This window comes from Phocoena phocoena, chromosome 19 (genome assembly GCF_963924675.1).
Source record: "Phocoena phocoena chromosome 19, mPhoPho1.1, whole genome shotgun sequence".
Lineage (NCBI taxonomy): Eukaryota > Metazoa > Chordata > Mammalia > Artiodactyla > Phocoenidae > Phocoena > Phocoena phocoena.
The window spans coordinates 51,950,177-51,962,555 of NC_089237.1; the positions used below are offsets into that span (position 1 = coordinate 51,950,177).

The 12,379-nt window shown below is 49.1% G+C and overlaps 1 protein-coding gene across 3 annotated transcripts in view; it reads right to left on the reverse strand.

The window, feature by feature from the left end:
- MYH10 (myosin heavy chain 10) overlaps positions 1-1,265 on the reverse strand; it is a 133,863-nt gene extending 132,598 nt beyond the window's left edge. For 2 of the 3 annotated variants that reach the window (XM_065897916.1, XM_065897917.1), the window contains exon 1: positions 117-153. The gene's annotated coding sequence lies outside the window, so the exon portion shown is untranslated. Of the gene's footprint in view, positions 1-116; positions 154-1,236 lie in introns of those variants that run through there. The other variant, XM_065897915.1, reaches the window with a different exon arrangement.
- Between the last annotated feature and the right edge of the window lie 11,114 nt (positions 1,266-12,379).

A 12,379-nucleotide genomic window follows, 5' to 3' on the forward strand; every position in this document is an offset into this window, starting at 1 on the left:
GAACAGAGATAACGGTCATAGGCAGAGGCCACGTTACCCAAAACTCACCAGCCGAGCTCAGACCAGAGTCGCCAACCTCCTTCCTAAGGCCCTAGTTGCCAGGCAGGCCAGGCTGGGCGCCTCGCCGGTCCCCGGGCCGCATCCACCCACCGCAGGCCCACAAAGCCCCCGCGGACGCCGGGACTCCGCGCCTTCAACTTCCCTCCGACCCCATTCCAGACCGATTTTATGGGATCAGGGTGTGACCCCCCACTGCAGAAGGCCAGGAAGAGACTCCGCGCCGAGCCATGCCCAGATCACTTACACAATAAAGGGATCCCGAGGCGAGGGCTGACCCTCCCCCCGCGACCGCCCTGCTGCAGCGCGCCCCCGCCACATTTCCCGCCTCGCCCCCCCAAACCGCCCGGGCCTGGCTGGGTGTCCACCCCCGGCCCCCGCCGTCCCCAGAGCGCCTGGGAAGACGACCCCCCCCGCTCTCTCGCCCAGCTCCCCCGGGACCAGCGGAGCACGACCCTCCCCTAGCCGGCGGCCGGCTGCTGAGACCCTCACCCGCCGCCGCACGCCTCCCGGGCCGTGCGCAGCCCTGCCCTCCGGTCCCTTCACCCCGCAGGTCCCGGCGCGCCGCCGGCCTTCCGAGCCCTCGGCGAACCCCTCACCGCACTCGGGATGCCGGACCCGGCCTAACCCACCCAGTGGCCCTTCCCGTCCAGCGCTCCCCCACCCCCAACCCGGATGGCGCTTTCCAGCCCACCCCAGGACTCCCTCCCCTCCCGAGAGGCAAGCACAGGCTCGCGGGACCCCCGGGGACACCCACCGGGGCACGAGGCCCCCCCCAACCCCGCGCCCCACGGATCCCGCACGCCTAGTACCAGGTCAGCACATGCCCACCCGCAGATCTCCATCCCCAGCCCCCCAGGGGTCGTCCTCCCGCACACCCAGGCCCTAATCCCTGCAGGGGTCTCACTCTCAAGGGCCTCATTCCCCGCCCCTCCAGGGGTCTCTCCACCCACCGGGGTCCCGTTAACCACCCCCAAGGTCCTTCCTTGCGCGAATCTACGGCCCCTGCAGCACAAACCCTCCGCCCAGAACCCCTTCTGTCTTCCCCAGCTCCCGCTTCGGCTCCTTTCCTGCCCTACAGACCCGCCCGGGCCCCCAGCCGGGGATCCTTTCCTCCCCCACAAACCGTCCCTCGGTCCCCGGCCGCCGCACTCGGACCCGGGAAGCCGCACCTCTCACCTTCAGCCGAAGATGGTGGCGCCGGCGCACGTCCCCAGCCGCGACCACAGATCCGGCGCCTCAGTCCAAAACCCACCGCTGCCTCCGCCGGGCTCCTTTAGCACTGCTACTCCGGGCTGCCCCACCCCCTCCCACCCTCATTGGGCCAGCTCCACGCCCGTCACCACCGCCCCCAGACCCACTGGTCCGTTTGCGCGCCCATCTCCAAGGGAAAACGTTAGCAACCCGAAAGAAGCTACCTTCCCGAGGTCCGCTCCCTCCACCCACCTGAAATGATGCTCATTGGCTCCCGCTCCCAGCCCAGGCCGCCGAGACCCCCATCTCATAGGCTGAGCCGCACGCCCGTCAGAGATTCCGGGAGGTGCGGCCGGGGCAGTCGCGGGCGATTGGCTGGCTCGGGCGGAGATGGACAGCTGCGGCTGGCTGGGCGCCCCGCGATTCCGCGGGGCAGAGGGTGAGGACCCCGCAGCGGCCTCGGCCGTGCGGACCGCGGGGCAGGTGTGCCACGGCCGCAGCCCCGAGCTCCGCCTGGACGCCCCTCGCCCTGCCGTCGGGCTGCAGGGGCAGCCCAGTCAAGTGCCTCGCCGCCTCCTCTGCCTGTCGCAGCCGGCGTGTCCCGCAGCGGGACCGGCTTCCACCGCGGAGTCGCGGGCCTCGGGCCGCGGGCGCTGCCTGCAGGGGCGGGGCCGGAGCGCGGTCCAGAGGCCTTACGTCACTCCCGGGGCAGCTGGGGGTGGGGGGGGGGTGGGGGCCGCGGCTCGGCGGCTCACCTGCAGTGGGGGAGGGGAGGCAAGTCTCGGGCTGCTGCTCTGCCCATGCGCTCCGGCCCTGAAGCTGGGTCCCCGGCTTCAGTCGGCGGTCCGCGCTCCCGGCACTGTCGCGACCCCCGGCTCCAGGCTGACCCTGCCCAGGCCCTCTGAGCGGCGGCCGCCGGACAGCTTCCTCCGCTGCCGCGGTTTTGATGTTTGAAAGGGGAGACGTCTCCCTACCCAGACTCCTGGCTGGGCTGAGATTACAGAGGATTGAGAAGCGAACCCCCCTTGGAGAGAAGACTTGGGAAACGGGCTTAACCTCATTCATTCGTTCATTCATTCATTCATTCAATAGAGCTCCCTACTTGAGAGGGGCTATGAGGAGGTTCTGTAGAGCTGTCTTATCCCCCAGGGCCTATTAACTTTTCAAAGGCCTTAGAAAATGTTTGAGACCTGAAGAAGAAGAAGAAAAAAAGCTCCCAGATAAGGAAAGGGAACCAAAAAAATCAAAGTTAATCAATATTTAATGAAACGTCTGCAATATCTAGTCAACTGCAACATGACCCTTAATTAATTAATTATAAATATATAATAAAGTTTAAGTCACAAGTCACAAAATCTGAAGTTTATCCAAATCTTTTCAAAAAAATTTTACAGCAAGATGTAGTTATTTCGTGTTGAATATGGGTGCATTTTATTATTTATGATGTAAGTGGCTAGGCCTAGGAAACTTCCGCTCTGGTAAAATGTGAATAAAGCAAAAAACAAAACAAGGCAGGAAACGATAAGGAGGGGGTGGTGCAATTCAGAGAAGATTTCAAGGCAGCTGAGTGCAGAGTCCCTCCTGGGGAAGTCCGAATCAGGTCCTGTACTGTCCTTTGTCCTAGTGCATCTTGTCCCCCACCCCCATCAGCCTCCTGGAGTAAGCTGCCCTCTGTCCAGGTGTCTTGTGACTTGGCTCCATGAAGTCTGTCCTCCTTAATGCAACCTGCACATGGAGTACAAGTTAACCATACATAGCATGTGAACAGTATTCCTCTTCTGAATTTAAATAAAAAAAAAAAAACAACTTTTTAGAGAACACCAAACACTCCATCTCTAATGCCTGAGTCTCAGCTTTGCCAGCCACTGAAGTCATTTCTGAATGCTTAGAGCATTCACACACAAACAGCCCCATCAGTCACCAAGTCTGTGGTTTCCCATAACTTTAAAACAAACTCAGTGGACCATCAGAAGAGGAGGGCAGGACGCTCACCAGAATTCAGCATCACGAAGATGTCAGTCTTGAAGAGAAATCAATAATAAGGAGACTGTCCCCAGGAATTCCCTGGCCGTCCAGTGGTTAGGACTCTGGCGCTTTCACCGCGGAGGCCCAGGTTCGATCCCTGGTCCGGGTAACTTAGATCCCGCAAGCTGTGTGCTGTGGCCCAAAAAATATAGAAACTGTCCCCAAATGCATCTCTAGCCATGGCATCTCTGCAGCCCTTGGGCCCTACATTTTCAACTGTCTGCCAGAGGTCCCTACCTTGATGGGAGGACAACTGCAAAAGCAGGAAGCCCCAAACCTATTTTCTTCCCACTTCCACTTCATCCCTCCACCCAAACTCTTTCTTCCCAACTTCCCTTTGTCTGTTAATGAAACCAGCCTTGAAACCTCTTTGATTCCTTCCTCTCCCTTGCTCCCCCATCATGTCCCCCTCCACCTCAGTCATCTAGCCAGCCAGGCTCAGAATTCTAACTCCAGTCTCACCTCATGTAGCTCCATCCCTGAACCTCTTGCCATTTTGATCAGGAAAACGCAGGATTTAGGACCACATAGACCTGGCTTTGAATCCGTCTCTGCCACTTACTAGAGCTTTAATCTTTGACAAATTCCTGAACCTCATCTCTAAAAAGAGGATACAGGACTTCCCTGGTGGCTCAGTGGTTAAGAATCCACCTGCCAATGCAGGGGACCACGGGTTCAATCCCTGCTCCGGGATGATCCCGCATAACGCAGAGCAACTAAGCCCGTGTGCCACAACTACTGAGCCCACATGCCACAACTACTGAAGCCCGTGCGCCTAGAGTCCATGCTCTGCAACAAGAGAAGCCACTGCAGTGAGAAGCCTGCGCACCGCAACGAAGAGTAGCTCCCGCTCACCGCAACTAGAGAAAGCCCGCCCACAGCAAGGAAGACCGAAGGCAGCCAAAAATAAGTAAATAAGTTTATTTAAAAAAAGAAAAGGGCTTCCCTGGTGACGCAGTGGTTGAGAGTCCGCCTGCCGATGCAGGCGACACGGGTTCGTGCCCCGGTCCGGGAAGATCCCACATGCCGCGGAGCGGCTGGGCCCGTGAGCCATGGCCACTGAGCCTGCGCGTCCGGAGCCTGTGCTCCGCAACGGGAGAGGCCACAACAGTGAGAGGCTCGGGTACCGCAGGAAAAAAAAAAAAAAAAAAAAGAGGATAGAAATATACACCTGAAGGGCTCGTTCAACAAATATGTAACAGGATGATTTACTGGGGGAAAAAATGGCATTATGAATATATAGATTGAAAATTGTCCTTTTTTTTCTAATCTACAATTTCATTACAAAAGAGTGAGAAACCTTTGTCCTCTCTCCATAGTAATTTTTGCTGGCAGTCTAGGCTGCTTTTACCCCCAAAAGAAAAAGGTCACAGACCACTGTTTTGCAGAGTCTAGGTCACAAGTCCAAACTCATTCCCTCAGGGCAGTTCCAGCCCATGAACCTGTTTTGTTCTAAGCTATTTTGTTCCGTCTGTACAGCGCTGATATGAAGCATTTTTATTTTTATAAATTTGAGTGAATTCCAACATTTAAAAGTCAAGAGCTATCCAACATCATTAGCCATTAGGGAAATGCAAATTGAAACCATAATGAGATACCACTTCACGCCCACTACGATGACTATAATCAAAAAGGCAGACAATAACAAATGTTGGCGAGGATGTAGAGAAACAGGAACCCTCAGTCATTTCTGGCAGGAAAATGGTGTAGTCACTGTGGAAAATGGTTTGCCAGTTTCTTAAAAGTTAAACATGAATGTACCATGTAACACAATTCTATCTTTCAGTATCTACCAAAAACCAACAAAAAAAGTAAGACATATATGGATACAAAAACTTGCACACAAAGGTTCAGAGCAGCATTATTCATAATAGCAGGAAAAAAATGGAATGTCCATCAACTGGTGAATGGGTAGCCAAATGTGGTATACCCGTACCATGGAATACTATTCGGCGATGGAAAGGAACACACTACAGTTTCATGCAGCAACATAGATGAACCTTGAAAACACTATGTTCAGATAGCTGGGGGGAAGCAGCCACAAGGCACAGGGATATTAGCTCGGTGCTTTGTGACAGCCTGGAAGGGTGGGATGGGGAGAGTGGGAGGGAGGGAGACGCAAGAGGGAAGACATATGGGAACATATGTATATGTATAGCTGATTCACTTTGTTATAAAGCAGAAACTAACACACCATTGTAAAGCAATTATACCCCAATAAAGATGTTTAAAAAAAAAAAAAGAAAAGAAAACACTATGTTCAGTGAAAGAAGTCAGAGAGACCACATATTGTGTGATTCCATTTACATGAAATAGCCCCAAAAGGCAAAGCTATAGAGACAGAAAGTACGATAGTAGTTGCCTGAGGTAAGAGCTGGGGTGGGGAGGACAGTAAATATACATGTGGGATCTTATTGTGATGATGAAAATGTTCTAAAATTGATTTATGGGGCCTCCCTGGTGGCGCAGTGGTTGGGAATCTGCCTGCCAATGCAGGGGACACGGGTTCGAGCCCTGGTCTGGGAAGATCCCATATGCCGCGGAGCAACTAGGCCCGTGAGCCACAACTACTGAGCCTGCGCGTCTGGAGCCTGTGCTCCACAATGAGAGGCCCGTGCACCTCAATGAAGAGTGGCCCCCGCTTGCCACAACTAGAGAAAGCCCTCGCAGACCCAACACAGCTAAAAAATAAATAAATAAAAATAAAATAAAAAAATAAAATTGATTTATGGTGATGGTTACACAACTGGATAAAGTTACTAAAAGGTCACTGAATATTATGCTGTGAATTACATGATTTTAAAAATATACCTTAATATGTCATGTTTTAAAAATATAGAAAAAAGAGTTCTCTCATGAAAATCCAGATTTCTGGCTTCCCTTGAAAACACAGAAGATCTGGAAATTCCGCGCCAATTCGCTGATGCCTTAGCTGCTGCTCATTTATAGACAAAGCTTGTGTTCTATCTAGAGCATGCCTCAGTCACCACTACTCTCTGTTGTCTCTTGAAGCCAACCTGCTTTATCCATTGACATTCTTTTCCTGGTCTTTTTAGGCATTTATTTGCGTTCTCAGTCTCTGTCATGCCTGTCAAGGGATTTCACGTGAGATCATTCCAGAGATAAGAGAAAGGGTGGTATTTTTGAGTTAAAAAGCTATTTCCCTGACAGTGGTGAAGGAGTAGGAGATCTGGGGTGCCCATGAGAAGAGGCCCCGTTTCAACAAGATTCCTGGAAGCGGCAGGACTTCGGGGCAGAGGCTACTGTACTGAGCCCCTCACAGCCCACCTCGGGGAAATAATTCCTGACTGACAGGAAGGATCGATGCTCAGCTGTGGCATTTTGAAACAGCAGGAAGAACAGTTAAAAACAAACAGAAAACTTCTAATGATCTGAGAAAGAAGGAATCTTCCAGAATTTTCTTGGGCCCCTTAAGCTCTGGAGTTTTGGGGGGAAAAGAAAAAAACAGAAGTTTCCTGAAAATGACTAATTTAAGACTTCTCACCAGCCACGCAGGATAAGGCTAACTCAGATTTAATTTGATTTAGAAAAACAAAAGCGCGATAGTCCTTGCATCCTAATGTCTTAGAGCAACTTGTACCTGTGAGAAATGCTTACTATCCTTTGAATCTAGGAAGAGAGCAGGGGTTTTTAATCTGGAGTCTGTGGAAACCCAAAGAGTTTTAGGGGTTTTATAAAACCTCTGAAATTGTATGCAAAACGTATTGCTTTTTCTTCCCCCCCCCCCCCCCGCGGGGAGAAGCTGTACAGTTTTTAGTAGATTCTCATAGAGGACTCTGATCCAAAAAGATTGCAAGAATGCGATATGGAGCTTCCCTGGTGGCGCAGGGGTTAAGAATCCGCCTGCCAGTGCAGGGAACACGGGTTCGAGCCCTAGTCCGGGAAGATCCCACATGCCGCGGAGCAACTAAGCCCGTGTGCCACAACTACTGAGCCCGCAAGCCACAACTACTGAAGCCCACGTGCCTAGAGCCCATGCTCAGCAACAAGAGAAGCCACCGCAGTGAGAAGCCCGCGCACTGCAACGGAGAGTAGCCCTCACTCGCCGCAACTAGAGAAAGCCCGCGCGCGGCAACAAAGACCCAATGCAGCCAGAAAAAAAAAAAAAAAAGTAATATGGCATGATAAGTACTACATTATGGGAAGTACAGCAAGATCCAGGGACACATAAGGGACACCTAACCGAGAATGGTGGCAGGAGTCGGGGTGGGGGAAGTTCCAGAAAGTCTTCTTAGAGAAAGTCATTTTGAAAATATAATCTGAAAAATAAGGCATTAACCAGACAAACCGAGGAAGAAAGTACTTTCAGAGAAAAATAATACATAGAAGAGAGAGTACAGGGCTTTCCAAGCTCAGAAAGAATTTCAGAGCAAAGCTACCGCAAAGTGAACAAGCGTGGAGGAGTGTGAAATAAGGGACTGAGGAGGTAGGCAGGGGCCAGATTGTACGTGTAAACCATGAGGCAGAATTATTTTATCTGGAGGACAGCGAGGGAGCTATGGGAGAGTTTTCAACTGAAGAGTAGAATGACCAGGTTTGTGTTTTGGAAGCATCCCTCTGGTCATAATATAGAGAATGGAATAAATTGGGGGGTCAGGGTAGGCCAGTTAAGAGGCTGCTGCCACAAACAGTCCATCTGAGAGATGATGGTGACTTGGTCTAAGCAGCCTGGAAAAGATGTGGTCAGGTTGTGGTGATGGCGATTGCAAAGATTAACTGAGATACTGAAAGCGCCAAGCCAACGTATGAAGATGTTAAAGTGCCTCGAACGTGCGTGAGGATATCCGCAAGTGCCTAGCAGAGTATGAGTTGGTTCCCTTCCTCCACTTTCTCATGGCCTCTTGAATAAAAATAATCCCTCACTGTACCCTGTACACACATTTATCAAAACACCTATAAAAACTCCTTGTAAGTTTTTTTTAATCTCCATCCCTGTATCCTCCTTCGAAATGAGTGCTGTCCAAGAGAAACAGAATGGGAGCCACCAATGCAAGCACATATCTAAGTTTAAACTTTCTAGGGGCTACATTTTAAAAGTAAAGCAAAATAATTGAAATTAATTTTAATATATTAACCCAATATAAAAAGAATATTACATTTCAATATGTAAAAAAATCACTAATAGGCTATTTCGCATTCTTTTTCGTGTGCTAAGTGTTCAAAATCTGATGTGTGTTTTGGACCTACAGCACATCTCATTTCAGACTGGCCACATTTTAAGTGCTCAAGAGCTACATGTGGCTGGTGGCTACCAGAGTGGACCCCACAGTGCTAGACTGTAAACTCCGTGCAGGCAAAGTCAATGTTTTCAGCTGTATCCCCAGGAACTAGCTCAGTGCTTGATACAGAACAGATACTTAATAAATGCTTGTTGAATAGAAAGACAGAAAGATGGAAGGATTGGATGGATGAGTGGATGGATGCATGAGGAGATCCCTTCTCGCTTTCCAGGTGTCATTTCAGCTGAGCCTGAACCCCCATCAGGACTGCAGTGGTGGAGGATAATGGGCTGCAGGGGCAAGGATGCAAGGAACCGAAGCATGGGCAGGGAAAAGTGATACCAGGAGACGGTGGGAAGTAATAGTTTTTGACTCAAGAATGGAATACTTGCTGCAGAAAAGAAGGAGAGAAGTAATACTGGAGGTTCCTGGAAGCTGACACTGAACCTTATACACATCTGGGGATTCCCAAACTTCCAGTGTAATTTCCATCAGTAAATATTTAAGGAACAAATGAAAAGAGAGGTGAGAGGACGAGGCAGCAGGAAAAAGACAAGGAAGCAAAAAGAGAAAGGGAAATGTTATTAGCAAAGTGATAACAACTGCTGGTGTGAATGTTGGCAAATAACAAACAATAAGCAAGTTTCTTAGAGGGTCCAGGTTATCTTGATGGAAAGAGGAACAGGTCACTGGAGAAGTCTGAAGTCTTGTCAATGGTTAGAGATGGAAACAGGGTCATTGGTCTCAGAGTATCTGTGGTCCCTGGTGGATCAGACCTGGTGCGAAGAGGGGGAGTCACATTTTGGTGCAGAGAACCGCAGTCTGAAATCAAGCCTGATTGCTATTATATGACGCAGCATTATTGCCACCTCGGCCTTAAGGAGCCAGGCCTGGTTTGCATTGGTCCTACTCACTAGGTGAAGAGAAAATCAAGAAATTGCCCTGGATTTGCTAAAAATGGGTATGACTCTTCAGAAAAAAAAAAAAAAAAAAAGGTGTGTGGGCATCTCATTGGAGGTTGTTTTAAAAATCCAAATCAGTCTATTCTTGAAAGATATATTTTATCAAAGGCTTTTTTTGTTGTTGTTTAAAATAGTGGTCCCCAACCTTTTCAACACCAGGGACTGGTTTCGTGGAAAACAATTTTTCCATGGGGGAGCGGGGTGGGGGATGGTTCAGGTGGTAATACAAGCGATGGGGAGCGATGGGGAGCAGCAGATGAAGCTTTGCTCGCCTCCTGCTGTGCGGCTGGGTTCCTAACAGAACTGGTACCAGTCCGCGGCCTGGGGGTTGGGGGCCCCTGGTTTAAAACATCCTGCCTGGGGGACTTCCCTGTTGGTACAGTGGTTAAGACTCCATGCTCCCACTGCAGGGGCCCCAGGTTCGATCCCTAGCCAGGGAACTAGATTTCACATGCATGTCACAACTAAGAGTTCGCATGCCACAACTAAGAAGCCCACCTGCCACAACTAAGAGCCGGTGCAACCAAATAATTAATTAATTAATTATTTTTAAAAAAGTAAAACATCCTGCCCGGGAATTCCCTGGCGGTCCAGTGGTTAGGACTCCATGCTTTCACTGCCGAGGGCCTGGGTTCGATGCCTGGTCAGGGAACTAAGATCCCACAAGTCTCACGGTGCAGCCAAAAAAAAAATCCTGCCTGATAGTGGGTACGTCCTTAACCTCTCTGTACCTTGATTTACTCTTGTGCAAAACAGGGATAACAATACCTACTTAGTAGGGTGGCTATGAGGCTTAGATACAGTGAGGTAACACTTGTAAAGGTCTCGGCACAAACTGGCAGTCAGTAGCGTTCCTCTTTATCGTCACTATGATAGGCATCAGCAGTATCATTACCCTTTTGAAAGGACTTATACACAGACTTTCAGAGGAAGCTCATTGTGTTCTTCCATTATTTTCTCTAGATGTATATTAAGAGTATCGTCCCTGGCTTGGAGTTTTAAATGAAGAATGCATACCCTGTAGAAAAAAAATCATTTACGGCTATCAAAGTTCTTAGAAAAACTAAATTAAAAATACGAGGTGGGGGGCTTCCCTGGTGGCACAGTGGTTGAGAGTCCGCCTGCCAATGCAGGGGACATGGGTTCGAGCCCGGGAAGATCCCACATGCTGTGGAGCAACTAGGCCCAGTGCGCCACAACAACTTAGCCTGCGCTCTGGAGCCCGCGAGCCACAACTGCTGAGCCTGCGTGCCGCAGCTACTGAGGCCCACGCGCCTAGAGCCCGTGCTCCGCAACAAGGGAAGCCATTGCAATGAGAAGCCTGTGCACTGCAAGGAAGAGTGGTCCCCGCTCGTGGCAACTAGAGAAAGCTGGCACACAGCAACGAAGACCCAATGCAGCCAAAAATAAAAATAACTAATTTCTAATAAATAAATAAATAAATCCCTCTCAAAATGTTAAAATTTTATATATATATATATATATATATATATATATATATATATATATATATATGAGGTAGGGACTTCCCCAGCAGTCCAGTGGTTAAGACTCTGCTGCCAATGCAGGGGGTGTGGTCAGGAAACTAAGATCCCACGTGCCATGCAGTGCGGCCGGAAGATTAAAGAAAAAGGTAGACAAACAATGCTAACTGGAAGTTATATATACACACATAGACCTCACAACTAGCTTACCTATAAAGGTCCTCTCTGATAGACATACAGGTACCTCTACACTTAGGAGCATTTGCTCTGTACATCTAAGCAAGAGAAATGTGAAGGGATAATCTCAGGATTTGAAGTGCATCTCAGTGTCACACAGGGCCTCTCACGGTAGGTAGTACGGCACCACAGATAAACGTCTGGACTCAGCAGTCAGTTAAATTGGCTCTACCACTTACAACTATGTGACCTTGGCCAAGTGATACAATCTCTCAAAGCCTCAGTGTTTTCATCTGTATAAGGGTGATGATGATGGTGATAGCACAGATTCCACGGGATTATTTTAAGGATTAAATAAGATAATATTTGCAAAGGCTTGGCCCAGCATTTGAATCCTAGAAGGTCTTGTCAATAGAATCTAGCTATCCTTAAGTGCTCAAACTGGGATCAGATCAAGTCTCTGGACCCAACTACCAATTTACAGAAACTATAGAGGACAGAGGAACGTGTTAAACCATACCAGAGGAATGTAATCAGCAAAATCCAGACTGTGGGAAACATCACAGGACAAACAAGCTGGTTTCTTCAACAAATAAATGGCAAGGAAAAAATAAACAACAACAAAAAGATGAGGCTCTGCTGTAGATTAAAAGAGATTTAAAAAACACATCAGGGCTTCCCTGGTGGCACAGTGGTTGAGAGTCCGCCTGCCAATGCAGGGGACGTGGGTTCATGCCCCGGTCCGGGAGGATCCCACATGCCGCGGAGTGGCTGGGCCCGTGCGCCATGGCCGCTGGGCCTTTGAGTCTGGAGCCTGTGCTCCACGATGGGAGAGGCCACAGCAGTGAGAGTCCCGCATACCGCAAAAAAAACAAAAATAAAAACAAAAACAAAACATCAACCAATTGCAATGAAACCTTTTTTGGATCCTGATGCAATGAAACATTTTTTGGATCCTCATTCAAGCAATAAAACAAATTATAATAATGTGTGTGTGTGTGTGTGTGTATAAAATAAAATTTATGAAACAAATAGAAATTTGAATGTTGACTGAATATTGGATAATTATGAATTATTGCTAATTTTTTTATGTGTGGTTATGGTATTGTGGTTATATGACACTAAAGAGTCCTTTTATTTTTTTGAAATTTACACTGAAATATTAACAGATGAAAGAATACAGTGCCTGGGATTTAATATACATATATATATATATACACACACATATATATATATGTCC